This window comes from Lathamus discolor, chromosome 3 (assembly GCF_037157495.1).
Source record: "Lathamus discolor isolate bLatDis1 chromosome 3, bLatDis1.hap1, whole genome shotgun sequence".
Taxonomy (NCBI): Eukaryota; Metazoa; Chordata; class Aves; order Psittaciformes; family Psittacidae; genus Lathamus; species Lathamus discolor.
Window position 1 is genome coordinate 124,191,552 of NC_088886.1, and position 19,975 is coordinate 124,211,526.

Below are 19,975 nucleotides of genomic sequence, written 5' to 3' on the forward strand. Positions count from 1 at the left end.
AGCTGATCATAGGACCTGGGCACTGAAACTAAGTATTGTAGAAATGTATAACCAGGCAAAAAAATTACTGGGTTGTTAGTGTCATCAGTGAAGATCAAGCAGGGGAAGTAGTTCAACAGACAGGAGTGAAGCCTTCCTGAGAGGAAAATAAGGGAATAATTGATGTGTGCAAAGGGAATAAGATGCCTTCTAACATTAAGGAAGACATTAGTGGTTGGTGGGAGGAATGAGATGGTAGACTCACGCCTTCAGAGAGCAATCCATGCCATTTGTTTGACTTGAGAATACAGACATGGTTTTTGGTGGATAACAGTACCTGCTGGGATGTGACAGCGTAATGCTGTTACAAAGCATGATGATTTAACTGGCTATTTTTCTCAAGATCCAGGCCTGCCAAATATCCTTAACTCCTATTTTATTTTTTTTTAATGACATTATTTACTATACTCTGCCTTTTCTAGAAGATATTTATCAGACAGACTGTCAGTGGTCAGAACAAATCATTCTTTGAGGGTGAAATTATGGTATTTTGGACATAGTCATATGATAACTTCAGCTAAGTTGAATGGAGCTCAGGCGTCACTTTGGGCAGATTCCATTGAAAGAAACTATTTATTCACTGATGCAGTTTCTTATGGACCTCTGCCTTCCAGAAAAATGTTTCTATTGCCTGAGAAACTGAAATGCTTAAAATAGGCAGTGACTCTGAAACAGCAGAGGACCAAAAGTAGCTTTACTATGACTGCCAGACACAGTCCCTGATCCTGCTGTGCCCCAAGGGCTGGCAGAGGCAAGATCTTGACATGTACAGTGTGGGTTTCCATGTGAAGAAGACCTGGATGCGCTGGACTGCAGGGAGCTATGGCATTATCTAGTAAAGAAAAATGAGAACTGGTAGATCAAACAGCACCAAAGCCTCGTCTTGGGCTCTGGTTCACTCTGGGGTGAATCCTCTTCATCCACTGATACACAGAAGGAGCCTATGTGACCAGCTTACAATGGTGACTGACTAATTTGTATTTGCTGGAGATGGAATTAGTTGAGCCCAATTCTCCCTATGTGTATCTCTTTTCTGGAAGGGGGAGAATTGCCCTGATCATCTTCTCTCAAGGTTGCCCCATACAAATGCTGTGGGTGTCTCTACCTAGTTGTGTTCATTGCATGGATGGGTCAGTGTGATGCTGGTGAAGTGGTAGCATGCCTGCAGCTTCATTTCAGACAGGCTTATTGTTTAGCTCGATGTTACCTGTTTCTTAATGCTTACAAACCCTGACTTCCTTTGATCTTGGTTTCTGCCATTCCACGCATTTTTATTTTCAGTTTTTACGTTATACGAAATGCCTGCAGGTTTTAATGGGACTACTGTGTCCCTTAGCAAGGGTAAGCATTCATTAATCAAACTTCAAAATCCTTTTAGGAATTATTTTATTGTTTTTAAAATGTTTGTAAGTGGCTTGTTGGATTACTGGCAGTGAGGCCAAGTAGTCATTTGCATGAGCACCTTAGGGTGTTTAAAACCCAACATGTGGGCTTTAAACCCATTTATGTGACAGCCATCCCTGTGTCAGATGAACCATGTCCAGCAAAAATACACCTGACATGCGTTGTTGCTTTGGCTGTGTCACAAAAAAAATACAGGTGAATTCTCATTCAAGTTAAAGAACTGCACATGCATAGTCCTAGGAAGACCTTTTAATATTCCACCAGTACGAGGCATTTGCTTATGCCTCAAACTTGACCAATGTCCTCCATGCTACTGCTCATTTAAGGCCAATAAAAACAGTCTGTGACTTTCTCTTTAATTTCTAATTCTCCAAGAACCTTTCTAGATTCTTTCACCAATATTTTTCTGTAATGTATTTCTGAGCACCTGATTGGTCCTTTTCAACAAAATCTTGCTTGTTACTGCAACCTCCACCTTGAACTGATGGTAAAATGCTATCCTGACCCAACTGTGCTTTAATTAGTGTCTAATTCTCAGCAGTAACTGGCAATTATGATCACAATTATTTCTGAGATCAGACAGCTTTTTTCTCGATATAACTCTCACATGAATAGTCTCTGTGGTCTCTGCTCCTCTCTGCTTTTGTCAAACCCTTTCTTCAGTCCCTTACTTTATTTCACATTTGTCTTCAATTTGCAGAGCACATAATCTCTATAGTTCTTCACTGGGGGCAATATTTGGCAATATACGTCAATAGGGGATTGTATACTACATGAGGATGCAATAGCTTTTACCCCTAAGCCAAAGCTGCTTTCTCTGATTTAGCACATTGTCACTGCTGCTATTAGTGTGAATATGCAAGCCATTTGTCTCTGCTTTTGCTGCTGCTTCAAGTGGACTGAATCAGTGTCTCATATTTGGGTGTCTGCAGCATCTTAGTTTTAGGTTCCTGCAGGCCTGGTGCTTTGTGAAATATCTCCAGCTCTTTCTCCGGAGTTGCCTACTTGGGCTGCTGGACACTTCTGCAAATAGCTTTCAGTTTCCTTTCTGGGTATGCAATTTTCCTGCATCACTTGTCACCTTCAGGACTCCTCATATTCCTCTTTATCTGGTGCAGGGGGCATGCTATGAAGATGATATCATGCAGATTATCCTGGTTGCAATCAAACCATGTCCCATCCCACATTAATTTCCCTTTCAAGGGTTTACCTTGAAATTATCATGCTGTTTATATTTCTTTCTGCAAGCTTTGCTTTGGCCATGGGTATTCTCTGCAAAACTTTCCATATCCTGCAAACTCTGATGGTTTTTCTTTAAATCAAGCTAGAATCAAAAGGAACTCCATATAAACATTATTTAGTGGCTTCTGGTGAAGCACATCAAATGCTGAGCATGAGCCAAGCAACCATCTATAGCAGGTAAGGGCACACCTGAGTGAGCCATACCCACACTCATCCTCATCTGGGAAGCAGAGGCTGAGAAACCTCTGAGGTAGCTGCATAGGTGTCAGGGCAGATCCTGGAACAGTGCCTCTGCTGAACAGAAGATCTTTGTACTGTGTGCCTCCTCCATGCTCTGGTAGTTGGGAAGAGAAAGCACTTATAGGTTCTCAATACCTAGAGGCTTCAGTGGCTCTTTTGTTTCTCGAGCTTCCCTCCCCCCCAGCCCATGCACATAGATGGTTTGTGGACAGAACAAAAGGTATATTTAGGAGCCAGCTGTACCCACAATGACCCAAGATGCTCTCTGTTTGCTCAGGAATAGCATTTTCCATTAGTCTCCTCTGCCTGTGGTTGTTAACTTTACTTGGGCCAGAAGATGGTTATTGCCCCAGAAATAGAAGTGTTCTCCAGGAAAACCTCTGTTAGATGTGATGGGGTTTGGGCAAGGTTTAACACGCAGGTACAGAGCATGCTCCCTGGCTGTAGTGTCTCTTGAGCAGCAGAGCCATCCCAGGTGACTGCTGTGTCACTGGTGGGAAACACAGGTGCCTCCTTGGTCTGTACTGCAGCCCAGCACATGGGCAGCTTCAGTTCTGAGAGTGTTTGAGCAACAAGTGCAGGCTGCCTGTGCAGGCAGAGGCTGGCAGGGCTGTAGACAGCACTTCAGCCTCCAGCCCCACACCTCAGACTGCTGTCCGTGCACATCCCTGCTAGCCGGTGAGGTTACACCCTGGCACAGGTCCTGCTGGTTGTCCTCTCTGTCTCCAACAGAAATAACCTTACCCCTCTCTGAATGCGTCCCAGTGGTCTGTGCCCAGAAAGATTAGTAAAAAGACATAGGCTGTCCAGGTTGCATGCTAATATGTGGCTTCTGTGATGTTGGGCAATTCAAAAGCATCTTAATGAGGTGATATACCAGCATATACTATCTGTGTAAAGTACCCTATCTAATATATCTGCTTTATCTAATGTATCTAAAGTTTAATTCAAGAGACAGCTGACTGCGGCTTGTTGTGACTGCTCCTCTATATTTTGTTACACTGCTGTAGGACCCTTTGCTGCTAAAAATGGCTGATGGTATCATCATCAGCGGCTGTGCAGCGGGGCAGACACCAGCCTCTGGACAAATGAAGTAGCCGTTTGCAGAAGGCAGGAGGTCTTTGTAGTAGTGGGGCAGGGCCCCACTGGCAGGGCCCAGAAAACACTTCTGCTTCTGAGGAAAGTGTATTCCTGTGCTTCATAACTAGGTTAGAGTTAGGTTTACCTTCTTTTTTCTGGGAGACCAATGCTGAACATCCACACCTCCTGGCTATTTTTATGCTCAGCTAGTGTGGAACAATTTCTCTGCAGTGCTGTTTCATGTGTCTAGTGACTTCCAACCAAGGAAAATGAGCTAAAACCAGAAGAGAAGCATAGAAGCACAGCCAGGACAACCAGAATAACAAGAGGGCTGTCCTGCACAAGGAAGGCAAAGGAATATGGCTTGTTTGTACATTGTTGCTGTATTAAACAACATAAACTGCCAAAAGATGTGAGGAGATACAACTGTCTGTTCCTTTAGTTGCATTCTGAAAGAGACTTTCCTACAGTTGCCAGAAATAGTAGGGGGTTGGACTGAATGATCTAGTGGGTCCCTGGTTTCTAACTTGGTGATGTCCTTGTAAACATGCATGCAGGTAAGGTTCTCCTTTGGAAAAAGTCCTGGTAGCACTAGTATGATTTCTGCCAGGTTTTGGACTAGTCTGTGGAGATTACAGTCTGATGGGCATGCCTGGCATGACATTTCAGCACGTCACTGCTTCTGTACTCCCTGCCTGCTGCATGATGCAACCATCCCTATCAGATGGCTAAGAGAAGGCACTGCTGTGACCATCCAAACTAGCATGCTGTCACTTCCGAGTCTTCCTTGTCTTCCCTGATGTGTGGCTAATTGTCTGAAGCTGTCTAAAGTGACAGAGGATTTTTGCATGGCCATATTGAGATACACCGTTGGGCATTACCATTCTTCTCATATTGGTATTTTAGAGTAGCAACATATAAATCCACATGTTCCCTGTAGAAAAGTCCCTGTGAGGTAGCAGTAGGAGGGTCCATGTGCACTTAAGTGCAACACAAAGGGAAGCTGCGTCACTGCTCTGCCTGTGCCCCACATACCTGTCCCACCTTGACAGGCAGTTGCCTTCACTCTCAGCTTTGTAAGAGGCAGTTGATGCCATGGTGAACTTAGGACACATTTACAGCCACTCATACTTTTATAATATGGGTTATCTGAGATGCAGTTTGTATGTGTGAAAGTACAGTAAACCCAGACTGATGGCAATCAATGTTATTGGCAAATAGAATTTACTTATTGTCAGTGTTGGGAGTAGTGTACAATTAAAAGGATTTCCATAGCCACCCAGAGTGGTGTTTCAAGGATCATTTCCCTTTACCTTTGCTTGCAAGACTGATTGCTGATAGAAAGGGCATAAATTTCAACCTGTTTGAACTGGTTGTAACCAGTTTTCCATAAAACACTTTGCTGTTTCGAAACCAAGGAATGCTCTTTAGAAAGGATGGTAAGAAGGGAATGGCATACATTCAAACCATGGCTGAAGAAATTCTGGGTGTGTTTTTGCTTAATGAACATTCTGCATGTATATGTGTGTGTGCACTTGTATAGGTAGTACTTTCATTCACGTAGCTGTCAAAATCTTGACTAGTTTTTCAAAAGTCAAACATCTACAGAAATACAATATTTTAATGCTGGCTGGTAATTTGCTCAGTATTATACCCATTTTTGCTCTTTCAGTGACAAGATGGAAATTATTCATGCAGACATATGGTAATTAGAAGTTTATTGCTGTAATTCTTGTGTTTTATATTTAGACGCAGGATATGAAGTATGCAGATGCTGAGGCTGTCTGGAAAATATTGTCTTCTTTCCTTTATCACAGTGCCTGTTGTGCAGTGGGCTGCCACTCACTTTGGAAAACTACAGAGTATCTATACTTGAAAAGCAATATGCAATCTTTATCAAAGCACTGACTTCCTTTATGAAACACAGATTCACTCTGTCCTAGTTTTAAGTTTTTAAGACCCATGAACAGAATCTCAGATGTGCAACATTTAAAGAGACTCTAAGTTGTTCTTCTGAGAAACTATAACTAATAATTGGCTATAGAGCTGACCAGTCATGTTTTCACACAGCTTCATGATGTGTACACACATATCCTCATTCATACAGGCTCCTCCTTACATGGGCTGTATAGGATAACATCAGTTCCCCTAGCAAAGGTGGTCTGCAGTTTGAGTTCTCAACTTTGCCCCATCACTTATGTGTGCTGACAACAATTATTACACTTACAGACAATTACAAACCTATCCAAAGGCTGGTGTCTCTGCAGTTTGTAAAATAGTGATGAACTCCCTTGTTCCTTTCCTGTAATATAATTCCATCACCTTGTTTGGATTAGTGGGTTGTCAGTCTGGTCGTTGCTCCTGCTCATCTTTAATTTGTAATCTAGCTACAAACTGTGAGTTATTTGATTTTGTTCTTATGGTAGACTCATGGAAAAACTGCAATGCATTTAGGATCATATACTGTTTGGCTGAGAGCGAAAAAACATGCCCGTTTTGGAAATGTGCTTTTTATGAACTCCTCAGTGATGATATCAAGTGTAAACTTGAAATCCCTGCCAGAGCAGTCTGAGAAATACAAATTTTATGAGATACTTAAGGAGCTTGCAGAGATTTTTGAGGGTAGAACCAACAGCCATTTCAAATATATTTATCTGTGACCTAGAAAAGATTGTTCTTGGGGTTTTGTGATCTAATGTGGCTTGTGCTATAGGCATCCACAATGATTTTAATAACCCATTCATTACCAGTAGTGCAATTCTACTCAACAAAAGCATCTTTAATGGGCATATGAGCTCTCAGAGGGCACTTTGATTAAATTACACAAACAAGATACTACCATGTATAAAACAGCTGCACAACTTGTATTTTTACTTCAGTTAAAATGTAACCAAAACATAACCTCTTGTATGTGGCTGGATGAGAGACGGAATCATGTGCAGCAACACAGACATAGTGGCACTACCATAAAGTTAAGCGGTTGTTAAAGGATTTAAGATATGGTCCTCGAAGACTGAAAAAGATACTTCTTCTAAATGTGTGGATATTAATCTCTGCAATTCTAGTAATTATATTTTATTATGCTATATTATATTTCACTATGCTCTTTGTAGCGCTCTTTTCATCATAGCTAAAGCAACTGGTGTGTATTTGAAGTGTAGTTTTAAAGCACCAGTAGTGCTTTTGGAAGTTGGCTGTGTTTCAGTGGTGGTGAAGTGTCAAGTAAAAACTTTGGTAGATTTGTGGCTTTTAGTTCTCAGTCGTCTGTTCAGCTAGATGATGCTGCTTTCATCAAGTATTGGCAAAGTTGATACTGGCATAATACCTTCACCTCTGGAGCTTTTTAAAGAAATAAAAAAAATGAATGATGCACAGAAAAGTGCCCCGAAAAGAGCGCTGGGATTTTAGAAGCCTCTTTTTACAGTAAGAGATGTAAGAAACTCCCTCTGTGTTTTTTAACTTGCAGCAGGGCAGGCTGACTTTATCACCCTAAGTACTAGCAGAAGCAGAAGCAGCATGCCATTTCTTCTGGGAAGAGTAATAACATGAAGTGTTTGCAGCCAGCTGAAGGCAGACACTGGAACTTAAAAGTAAAGCATAACTTTTAATGGAGAGATGATTAACCAAATTACTATGGGATGTGGCTGACTATATGTCTCTTAGAACTACTGAATGGGGTCCTTGCTGAAAGGTATTTTTTAGTCATACCAACATACTATTTTAAGCAGAAAAAGCCATTTCAAGAAATACAAGGAGAACTGGCAAGCAAGATAGTTCCTTTTGGCTTTAACTTCTCTGAATTATCAGGGTATTAGTGTTTTTTTCAGCCATGCTGTTTATGAAGTTCAATATACCTTCTTCAGTATTCAGTCCTGGGAAAAGACCCAAGCACGTACTAGGCATGTGCTTGAAGATTAATGCTTGATGTTTAAGCCTTTCAGCTATATTCAGCAGGTTGTATGCCGTTATAGCCTTCATATTATCTCAGCAGTTATCTCAGGTCCCTTTGATACTTTCTGGGGAGAGAGGTGCATATGTGTGTTTTGCTTTGTTTTCCCCTTTTTTGGGGAGGGGTATGCCTTGCAGTGAGGATGGGGGTACGTGGTGGAGAAACTCACCCTGAACTTTCTATGAGACATCAGTCCAGTGCAAATACAGGGCTGAATATTTGTCAAAAGCTGAGCCTTTGGGTAATAGTGTTACAGATGTACAGAATTTTGTAGTCCACCTCTTGGCAAATACATTCATTAGTCCTCCATTTGGTAAAAAATCCACATCTGTGCTTGTAGGAAAAAAAAGACAAGAGAAACCCTTTTGCTTAATACACAGAACATGGGAAAGAAACAAGAACATGTGAAAAGTACTTTGGAAACATTTGGATGGATGGTGTGTGAGTGTTAACTAGCAATAACATACAATTATACATTATTACAAAGTCCTGAACTCATAAGAATGTAAACAAAATCCAAAATTTTGATAGTTCTCAGGTATTCCTGAGATGAAGAGGTAACTTTGTTATACACAAATGGTGTGTGCTGCTCACCTTCCCAGATGTGCCAAGCAAGACTGGGTGACATTGAATTTGAGGTGAGGAAGTGAAAGAGATCAGTCCTGAAGTGGAATGTAGGGAGCACGTGCTTCCAGCACTCTCGTTAGACATTAACACCTACCAGCCCTGCAAGGTTTGCACAGACTTCATCCCTGTGAATAGACATGGAAACGGATGAGGTATGTAGTACTGCACGCTGGCTCTGCCCTTTGCAAGTGGCTAATAGCTGGAGGTCCCAGCATGGACAGCTGTGCTGCCATTAAATGCAGTGCTCACCTGAGTTTTAAAGGCAGGCAGTGAATGCAAAATTGATGGATCTGCAAAGATGGATTTTTCCCAAGATGCTACTTCTGTGCTCTGATTTCCAAAATCCTTTAATAAATACTTGGCTAGGAGAGTTTCACTGCAAGAAGGAATTGATGTGAAGGCTAGAAATTATTTCAATGGATCAGACTTAGAAAATCAGAAAACTGAATTATTTATGAGCAGTATTTTGAGATGCATTGCTACCAAAGGTGTGAATAGTTAATTTCTATTGGTAGGTAAAACCCATGGAAAGAGGGCAGGCATGCCCAGAGCATTGAGAGTGCCATTGCTGTGCATGCAGGCCACACACATAGATTAATATACCCATATTGCTGGAAAGGTAGTGAAAGCACAGGGCTGGGAAACAAAGGGAGGAACATGCACACCCTCAATAATATCTGTGCCTGAACACAGTGTTGTTTTGTGCCCCCACTTCTTTCCACCCTCCCAATAATTGCTGCATGCATACAGAACTTCTCTCTCCCTGTGACAAGGTTTAGGGAACCCCAGCTCTTCCATGGTCTCTGATACATGCATCTCTTAACCCCTGGCCAAGTTCTCTCATGCAACCCTGGGCATCCAGCCCATGAACATGTAGAGCAGGGCTTCCTTGTAAAACTTACAGCAGCTTTCTTTCTGGCAATTTGGGATTTATGTACAATGCCCCCATGGCTGCAAGGACCTTGCGCCCTCCCTCAGCTGACTGCAGCACAAGTTGGTGAGGAGCACAAATGTCAGCAAAATGTGGCAGTATTCTCTAGCTCTTGGCTCCCCTTGCACTGAGTCTGGCCTCCTCTCTTGATGCTGTGTCTCTCTGAGCTCAAGTTCCCATGACCGTTTCTGGTTCTTGTCATGGCATGCAAAACCTTCCCTCAGCAGAAAGGTCCTCCCTTGACCATCTTCCTTCATCTCAGTCATTTGTTCCCAGATGAGTTATTGATCTGGTGCTGGTAGCCTTGAGCGTTGTTTCCAAACAGCAGAGGCAGAAGCCACTTGGAAAAGCAATGATGAAACCAGACTGATAATTGCTGTTAGTTATGAAGCATTTCTGCAGTCTCAACCGAGCAGGGGCTGGTGGGTGGCCAAGGCACGTCTGAGGGACAGAAATGGTCTCAAGACTGAGAATTTTGCTCATTTAAAGGTGAGTCAGGCATCTGTGTGACACGGATTATTTGCAACAAATCTCAGTCCATAGACTTATGTTTTCTTCAGCATGAGAGAAACGGGGGTTTCTAAGCTCGCAGGTTGGAGCCTGCCTGAAAATGGCCCTTAACATTGCTAGTGGACCACCTCTCTCCCTCCCTCTGCCTCAGCTGTGAGTCTGCTTTTTAGCAGCCTCTACAGACATCCCCCTCACAACATTTATTAGAGGAACAAATTGTTAATACTGCAAATGACCTGGCTCACCTCCAGACGCCTTCATGCAGGCTGTGGCAGGGAATTTCAGGTTGGCTTGTGGTTGGGTTTTTGTGGTGTTGGGTTTTTTTGGGGGGTGTGGTTTACTGGGTTTTTTTTTGGGGGGGGGGGTTGTTTTTTTGTGGGATTTTTTTGTTTGTTTTTTTTGGGGGGGGTTTTGTGGGGTTTTTTTGTTGTTTTTTTTTTTTTTTTTGTTTTGTTTTGATAATTAGTTTGGCAATGGAGGATTTTCTTTGCAGGCCATATCATTAAATAGCCCACACCCAGGGCTGGCCGTTCCACTTGTGCCTTCATGCCCTCTGTTGGACCCAGTAGAACGTGTGTCACGAAGCACATTATTCCCACAGATGAATCAATTCACTAACCCATTTCTGAGCAGCAGCATTATGTCTCCCTGTTCCTGGTCACCCTGAAGCACTGGGTGGATGATATCTATGGCTGGGTGATGTCTCTGGTGCCAAAATATCTCTGACCCAATAACCAGCCAAACAGATGTTTGTCTCCAACAACTGTGTGCAAGAATTCACCTTGCCAGTGTGCAGAGACTTCCTGGAAGGTGTTGCGTTAGAGTCTCCTTCTAATGAGCTGTGGGATCTGGGATTCACGCATTAGGCTGATCTTGCCAGGAATTTGACTTGGAAGCTTACTGCATTTCCAAGTATAGGATATGCCTATGCAAATGAACAGTTGGGTGTCTGAACTTCCATTTTACTGTATTCATTCTAGATATTTAATGGCCCTTGCTCCTGCAGGGCTTCTCAAAGTCCAGTGTAATGTCAGATGTACCAAATGCTGTTAAAAAAAAAAAAAGACTCATCAATCTTGATGGATTTTTGTATGGCACTTATAAGTTAGGCCAGGAGACTCAGCCCTTTTACGAGCATACTGTGTGCTTTTAAACACATATATAAGGACATTGAGGCATGAGGTTTGCATTTCCTTTGCACTGACCCATGCCTGCAAGTGAACCAGTTGTATAAAGCATAGAGTGATGCTGTATTTTCCTGCTCACCGTGATGGTAGGACTTCAACACCCTGCTGCGGTTGGCTGTCTCCCACCCTGTGCTTCAAACCTCTGAAGCGTGGGGCTGAGACTGCTAATGGGGGGAGCAGCCTCCTGCTGTGGAAGGACAGCCCATCTCCTGCCGAGTCGTGCTGTGGTGGCTGAAACACCCAGACCCCATCCTCTCCTTGCTGTTGGACTGTTTCGCCATTCCTGCCCATCAGTGTACTGCAGCCATCAATGTAGACATCCCAGGTGAAGTTGTGCAACTGTCCCTGCTTAATCATTAACTGGGACATTCTGGCTGTTAACTTTTTTGACGTATTTCTGGATTTTGTGAGAGGAGGCACTCATCAGACAGTGCAGGCTGAAATGCATGCAGAGATCTGGCGCTCAGGCATACACTGTGGTTAATCCTTGCCTTCTGCTTGCAATGCAAGCTGACCCATGTATGTGAAGCTGAGAGTTGCAAGTCTAGACAGAATTGAAAGCAGGGTTTCCAGTGACCAAGTGAGCAAAAACGGCTATTACTCATAAGGAGCTCTGGCTTTGCTCTCTGAAGCTCCTGGCTGGGAGCTGCTCCATGTTTGGTGTTGCATGTGGCAGTGTGCTGGGTCGGCATGAAAAGCCTGCCTTTGCAATGGGCAAAGCAAAGGCAACAGACCCCCAGCCAGAGTCGGGACTTGGGTATCTCCATGTGGAGAGTCAGGTTGTCACAGCAAGAACTAAACTCCCTTCACAGTGTGAGGATCCCTGGAGAAACACTAGAGCTAAGGCAGTGTGGAGAGGAGTAGAGTCATAGAGCTAGAGATACAGATGGGGCTTTCTCCTTCCAGCACATGGTTTTGTGGCTCATGCTCTTCAGAGCTGAGTCTTTTTGTCCCAGCTTGTTGCTGTTGGGGAGATGATGTTTGCTTCTGCCATCATCCCCCACCTAGGGCCACGTCTTGCTATTCAGCTGGGGCACGTCTTGGTTTGGGTTGGTATTTCAGCCACACATTAATTTCAGAGACTTGCAGATTTGCAGCACTGAAACCATGTGGCTTGATCAGCAGAGAAGCAGTCTGAGTCACAGCTCCTTTTGCATGGGGTCTACTATGTGCCCCTAAGTGCCCCTCTGTGACTCACTGTCACCCTTTGCAGTGGGTATTTTGGAAAGTGTGAGTGCAAGCAACTACAAAATAAAGCTTTTCAGCCTGCGTTTTCTTCTCTAACTTGCATCGTCCTACAAAGCATGTGAGGCTTGCTTCTTCTCCCGAACAAGAACATATAAGTGGAGGTGAGAGCTCTCCCTGGAGCAGAGTCACAAAGGGGAATCTGTGTTCCCATCTCTTCTGCCCTGTGCTATTACCCCTGGCACCAGGAATAGTGCAGCAAGGTTAAAGCAACTTACGCTGCACCCAAAATACACTGAGCAAAGAAAAATTCAGCCTAGCAAACAATCTCATGCTCCACACAGAAATATTTGGGCTGTTTCTGCTGTTGGTTACAGCCATGCCACACCATGGCTTTCCAGTGAAGTCACTGAGCCCAGCTGGGTGTAGCTGAGGGTGGTGCTCATATTGTCTGGGCTAAATGTCAGCAAGGAACAGCAGCAGTCAAACAAGAAGGATTTCTAAGCATTTCCCTTCTCCTGGTCACACTGAGCCATCATTCTTGGATAGCTGAGGCAAAAGGACAAGAGCAAAGTTATTTCAGATGGAAAGTACCTAACTGTTTTGTTCTTTGTGCATAGAAACGAACAGAAATGAGCTCTGGGTCTCGTAAACATCAACACCCAGTTTTCTGTGTATACAACCAGCTGCTAGGAAAGCTTGATGAGTTTTAACTCTGCTTTGAGTTTAGGGGATAAACAGGACCCAACACTCAGCCCACAGGATTCCTGTCCACGCTCCAGAAGATGTCCAGGCAGATTTTGGGCATTACCTGTGCCTGGCTGCTGGAGGTGGACTCCATTACCACACTAGACCCACTGGACCTTGTGGGCACACCTTGGCACTTTGGAGCAAAGTTGGCTTTCTCGGTTGGGCACAGATACCTGCCTCCTCTGGTCACCATCACTTTATTGAGTTACTGTTTCCTTCCACCTTGGTAGCAGATGTGATTCTGCCCTCCTTCACATTACACAAAATCAGCTGGTGTAACTCAGAGCTGTCGCTGAAACTGTTTCATCCAAGCGAGTGGCCACAGGGCTCTTTGACAGATGGACAGTAATGTTTGCCTGGAAGTGTCAATCACTCCTCTCTGAAGGGATCATCTCTCTGTTTAATCTGGTGAAAATGGTGTGCCCTGAGCTGGCTGGTCTTGCACCAGAGCCGCTTTGGGAGTGCCTGTGTGCTCCAGGTAAACTCTGGCAGCCCTAGCACTGAGCTAGAGAGTAAGTAGAAGCAGAGAGTGAATGTCTATAGCAGACCCAACAGGGATTGTTAGTCTTGGACTTGAGAGGTTAGGTTAACTTACGTGTATGTTAGCAACTTCTGTTTAATGCCTTAATCAGCCTGTAGTTAGTGAGCAAACGTCATTTAAACCCTCATCTTGAATCTAATCCTAAATCTGAATCCTATGGAGAACTGGGGCTCAGTGCACTTCCCGCGACTGTTGTGTCATGCTTCCCACACCAGAGGTGTGCAAAACTGCTTGTGTTGGGTGTCCAAGGTTTCTCAGATACTGTTGAGACTGCCAGTGACTAGCATAGGTGACAGGAGAATTTTGAGAAGTCATAGTCCTAAACCTTCTCAAAAACTGTGACCCTGAATCTGGACAAGGCGTGAAATTCCAAACCTTTCTTTTCTCTAACACAAGTTTATCAAGGTCATGTGTAAGGCACTCACTCTGCAGTGGTGGTGTAGAGCGCCCTGCCCCATGCTCTGAAGGGAACTGCTGTTAGATGAAGGTAGGTAAGAGCAGGTTTCTAAGCAGTTAAAGATTTTTTAAAGTAAAGATATTTACATCGAATGTTTTGCTAACATTGGTCTTTCAGGAAAACAGTTGTAAAACTTGCTGCAGGGCTGCTTCTGCGACTGTGTGCCAGGCAGCAACTGAAGCCTTGTGTCCAGGAGAGGGCTTGGGAACTGCTGTCTAGGAAACTTTTCTGCACCAGGCAAAAGTTTCATTTTCTGTAATTACTGCTCTGGTTTATTGTGAAACCCGTTCTTAAATACTGTTCCTAACTAGATGTGATTTAAATTAGATTCCTTCTTGCTGCTATTTTCATGGTGCTCAGTTAAGACTTGATTTCTCAATTCTTGACTGCAAATTTGACAGAAGAACCAATATGTACAAGTCAGTAGGGAAGGGAAATTTCTATTTTGGTCTTAACCTGTCCTACCAGTAAGCACAGACACAGTCATGTTTGTAGCAAAGTATGTGAAAATGGACTTTGTTTCTTTCATATGGAATTTAAATCTCCTGGCGTACATGCATTTATAAATCGGAAGTATATCAGCAGTGGGAAAGGAAAGGGACAACTTCTACTGTCTTTGTGGACTGGCATGGTTACAGACATAGAAGTTGAACATGTAGAGAAGACTGCAAAGGTACAATTTCCCAGGCTACAACACAGTGTTGGTGAGATTTCTTAATCTTGCAGTTATATCTATTGAAAGCCTGGCTGCAACACATCTACAGCAAAGCCAGCCTCTGCAGGACACCACTATCTGCAGTGCATGCATTACTTGGAGCTCTTCTGCAGATCTCTCCTGCTCCCTTCTGGTGAAGCCTTGAAATCCAAACCAGAGAAGATTTTCTCCATATATCAGTTAGATATCAGAATTGTTCTCAGAAACTCCATGGTCAGCACAATCCTTCATGCACAGTGGTATAGGAAATGAAGGGTGGGGATGAGTGTGCACCATCAATAAATAAGTGAAAACATTCATGGGTTCCATTTCTCTTTTCAGAGGGGAACAAAGCTTCATGGTAGCCAGTATCTTCAAGAGACTTTTGAGGTCTTCAAAGGGTATTTGCTGAAGGGTCACAGTTTTTGCAGCGCTACAAGAAACTTAATGATTTATTTTCCCCTGCTTGTGTCTTGTTTTTCATGCCCCTTCTTTTGCCTGGTTACTCCATTCCTAATGTTTAAACTCAGGGACTTCCCCACTAACCCAGCAGCCCAGACAGTACAGTTATAGAAGTGTCCTATTTTTCAACAGCACAGCGGAATTTAGTGTGGAGACAGGTTATGTCTCACAAGAGTCAAGAACTTTTGAAATGGCAAAATAGTGCCCATCATACTTCAGTACCTGGGTACTTGTCTGCAAGTCAGTGTGCTTATTCTGAATCAAAATTATATATACTGTTGAATTAAATGAAAAAGCATTTATAATCAGGACTGAACTGTGTACCTTAACCTGTTTCATATACTATTCAGCTACTCTGAATAGTTGAAAGAGACCAGTGTGGATCTGTGGGGATTATTGTCCCTTTTGGACATGGAACTTGAACAGAGACACAACATTAAGTTCACGTAGGGTCCTATGAGAAGCCAAGGCTACATAGGGAGATCCAGGTCCTCTATAAAGTCATGACCCTGTTATCCAGGGAATCCTCTAATTGTTTGATAAAGGGATTGTACCACATTCAGATTCAGCATCTCATTTATGTGGCCAACACCACTGTCTCCACCAGTGGCTGGACCTGGAAGGGTGGATGGTTGAGTGAGCTGTAGGTTCTGCTATGGGTACACATTACAGTGCTGTTCTGCTCTGGGGATACACTGAGGTAATCTTGCATGCTTGGCTCTGGCTGCAGTTCCCAGGGTGAAAACAATGAGCTTGATTTGTAATTGGAAGTTCTAACATGCACAACCGACAACCCTAAACAAAAGGCAGTTAAAAAGAAGCCCAATGTGTATTACCTAACATTTTTTTAAAACCTGTCAGGTTTAACCTAAACATACAGCTTTTAGGGGGTGTGACTAATGTCTTCAGTCATTGGAATTTGACAGCAGCAGGTAAGTTAGCAAGTTGCAATACAGGAAGCCTTTCCTAGGATGTCACTTCACTGATCTTGATGCAGGGCTGGGACCTGAGATAGGTGTACTTTGCAAGAACCTACCTATGCTATGGACCAGCAATAGTTAGATGTGTTCACATCCAGTGGAGCTGGGCTGACAAATATTCCTGTGTAAAAAGCAAGATGGTAAAAAAGCCTTTTGTTTGGATGGTTTATACCAGTCAGGCTAAGCTGTCCCAGCAAGAAGGCTTTTTGTGTAAGTTGTCTGCACTTGTTTCTTCATGCTGATATAGTAACACCAGAGAAATTTTTAGAATAGACTACTCTTATTTTCCTGAAGACACTTACATCTCCAGGAATCTGGGGTATGGAATATAAATGGGTTGGTTAGTCATCGTCACTGACCATCCGCAGTTAAACTTTGCTGGGAGCTAAAATACCAACCTATTGTTTTTTACCACCTTCCTTGCTACGGCTCAGCTTACATGATTCTTTGATCTTTTCTGCTATATACTTATACCCATATCAGCATTTTTATTATGTTCAAAGGACTCTCCTTTCTCCTTTTCTCATCTTTCTCTTCCTTCTCAGCCTCTTGCTAGCTTTCCTTTTCTCATCTAAGCTTCCACAGACTGTGACTACCAAATGTATGGAAGCTGGATTATCATTACGACGATCTGTTGATTTATGATGTTGGCGTTACAGCCATTTTCACTTTTCCATTATTGCTTCTCTCTACCCAAGTGTAAGGCACTCAGACTTGCTTTTCAGACCTTACTTGCTTTTTTTTCCCCTTCAGTACCTATCTGTCTGTCCCTTACTCACCTGTGTCCTATCACTTACAAACATTACCACAGTGTTCTCCAGCTGTGCTCATAAGGACTCTGCATCCAGCAGGTATCAATGGCAAGCCTTCAAAGGATACTGCAAGAAACATAGCATAAACCCAGTAATTTTTTCTCCAAGGTCTATATCTGTAATAAATACTGATGTGAAGAACCAATAAGCCAAGGGGAAGTACTGAAGGAGTTCATTCATAGGTATACCTAATACCTGCGAACTGATGTTGAATACTGTATCTCTGCTTGTATCCTTGCCTAGTTACTCCTTTATTTGCTGTTCATCTTTATAGGCTGCAAACTCTCTGAGGCAGAGAATTCACAGTTTTGCATAACACCTACAAATCTTGATGAGGCATGTATGACACAGGTATTTAATAATGATGTTGTTATTCAATAAAAATGAGTGTGCCGCTCATGACTCCAGGGCCTTTTTTATCACAGCTCCATGGATTATTTCACAATGAAAACCTTCTTGGAAGCTGGGGCAACTGGAGCATCTTGGCCTGGGCTTGACATGTGACACGAAGAATCTGGAAAACCTTGGAAGCTCTATTGAGAGTAAGTGAAGAAATAAACTATGGTTTTGGATTTCTGGGCTTCATGCTGTGAAGCTGGGTTCTTGTGAGACCTGGCTGTCTTATCTCACATGAGATGCCTCAAGCCTTAGGAATTCTGCCTGAAGTAACACTGCAGTGTGGGCAGTCTTGCATTATAGATCCATGGGCTTTCATGGTCAGTAGTCAGTTTTAAGGTTTGTCTTTCTCTCATACTAGAACTACTAAGATACGAGCAACTCTAATTTTGAGTACTGTTCACCACTGACTTGAATTTTCTTCCTATTTCTTCTTTGTATTTTCTCAGTTTAGCTAAAAGGCAACACTTGGAAATATGGGAGGCTTGGTCTGACAGAGAGAGGTTGGGCAGATGAGCTGCCAGGAGCATGCAGCTATTAGTGATCCCTTATGGTTAATGAGTCCAGATCCTTGAGGGGGTACTGAGTCTTGCCGAAGGTCTGGGCAGAGGTATCTTACTGTAGAGACTCCTTGCGTGCAGACAGGGCTTGCAACAGACTGTCTTCTCCACGTATTGAAATATGCTGTCAGAAAGAGCAAGAAGGGAGTTAACATATGAGGCTTTTTCCATGTTGTTTAGATTTTGATATGTCCCATCCAAAATTTTAATAGAAAGCTTTCTTCTCTATTCCTATGGGCCAGATACTCAGCTGGTGTAAACGCAAATGCCATTGCTGCTGTGTTCTTTGACGCAAAGTTGGGGCTTAGCTCATGGTGGTGTTGTGTCTGGGAATATTTTTATCCTTTAGAGATATTTGCCCCCTCTCCCCCTCTGTCTCCTCAAGGATTCTTTCTTCTCGGCAAACATACTCCTCTGACTGGAACATATGGGGAAAGTATTTTCTTCCATTCCTTCACCACTCAAAAATGGTAAAATCAATTTGGTTAAAATTAAAACCTTTCGGGTTGAATCTTAGCCTAGAAAACTTCATCTCCCAAGGGAATCCTTAAAGAAAGTTGTGAGCAATTTCCGAAAAAGATGGAGTTGGCTTGGAAAACAATGCTGGGGCAGAAAGCAATTGAAAAAGCCCTTTGACTTTGGCAGCAGTCACACCCATGTCTTCTGGTGTGCAAATCTCACTTTGATTGTCACAAGAAAAGTGCTGCTGGCTGTTGACTTCTGTGGTCCTGGACAGTCAGTGTCGTATTCAATGACAGTGACCAATATATGCCCTTCTCCATCTTGTTTTTCATTTATGCAGGTCTTTGTGCTTCTGCTTTTGGCTGGAAATGTAAATGACTAAGTATTTGGTACCAGACCTTGCAGACTTAAGAAGGTCAAATAGCTTGGACAAGCTTTACAAGTTTGGATTATTTAAGCCAACCCCTTCAGTTTCACGCAAAGTTATATGAAAAGCTGGCATCTTCATGGATAAAATAGTGAAGGGCACACTGGTGAAGGAGCGAGAAGACAAATTTGTTGCAGTAAAAATTATCTGGTTTTGCTCTGATTAAGTGAATACTGTCCTGATAACTGCTCTTTCTTAAAGGAGAAAAATTGAAATTTCTTCTTTAATTTTCTTGGATGTTGAATTGATTCAAAGTAACCTCTACGCTTGGACTTGTACCAGTTACAGTAGTGGGTAAATGAATCACTGGTAATCTGATGAATTCAGTGTGGAAAGAGCTAGCATGTGGTTGCAGCCAGGTGAAGAACATTATCTGATTTGGGGTGGATGATTAGGACTTTTTGTCCAGAATGATTCATCCAAGCAGAGATCCCATCCAAGGAATGAGAGTTCTTCACACCAGATGAACTTTCAAGGCCTGTAATACATTTGACATCTGTGTTATACAGATTTCTAGCACTTTATATCTAGGAAATAGGACTGGCAACTTGCATGAAATGTCTGTTTTGTAATAGCATTATTTTCTTAGTAGCACTGATGTCTTTGTTCCATGTGGTGGAACAGATAGTACTGAAGTCTGGTAAAGTTTGATTTCTTACGTGCTTTCAAAGCCTACACTGCAAACCCATAGTTGTTATGGTTAGAGCAATGCCTTACAGCATATCCAGCAAGGAATCATGTATAGAGCATTGCTTGGAGATGAAACAAGTACTTTATTGACTGACTTTGCCATGAGTAGAATTCCTATCAGAATATCTAAATAACTTCTGATGTTTAAACATCAGATTTTACCTTTTGCAGATGTCCTTGCGCCTTTTAGCACTTGGAGCATGTTACATAATGGCCCAGGTTTTGCCACCACATACTGTAGCACATACCACACTGGTAGGCATAATAACATTAAAAGACAGCAAGGCAAAAAAGACTAAAAAAAAAAAGAGCTTTCTGGTAAATCCAAGTTGTTCCTGTAAATCCCATTG

The 19,975-nt window shown here is 42.8% G+C and overlaps 1 long non-coding RNA gene across 1 annotated transcript in view; it reads left to right on the forward strand.

Annotated features, from left to right (window-relative positions):
• LOC136010380 (uncharacterized) overlaps positions 1 to 19,975 on the forward strand; it is a 38,690-nt gene that overhangs the window by 14,200 nt on the left and 4,515 nt on the right. The window contains exon 2 of the long non-coding RNA XR_010610861.1: positions 17,516 to 17,632. This is a non-coding gene — a long non-coding RNA (uncharacterized LOC136010380). The remainder of the gene's footprint in view (positions 1 to 17,515; positions 17,633 to 19,975) is intronic.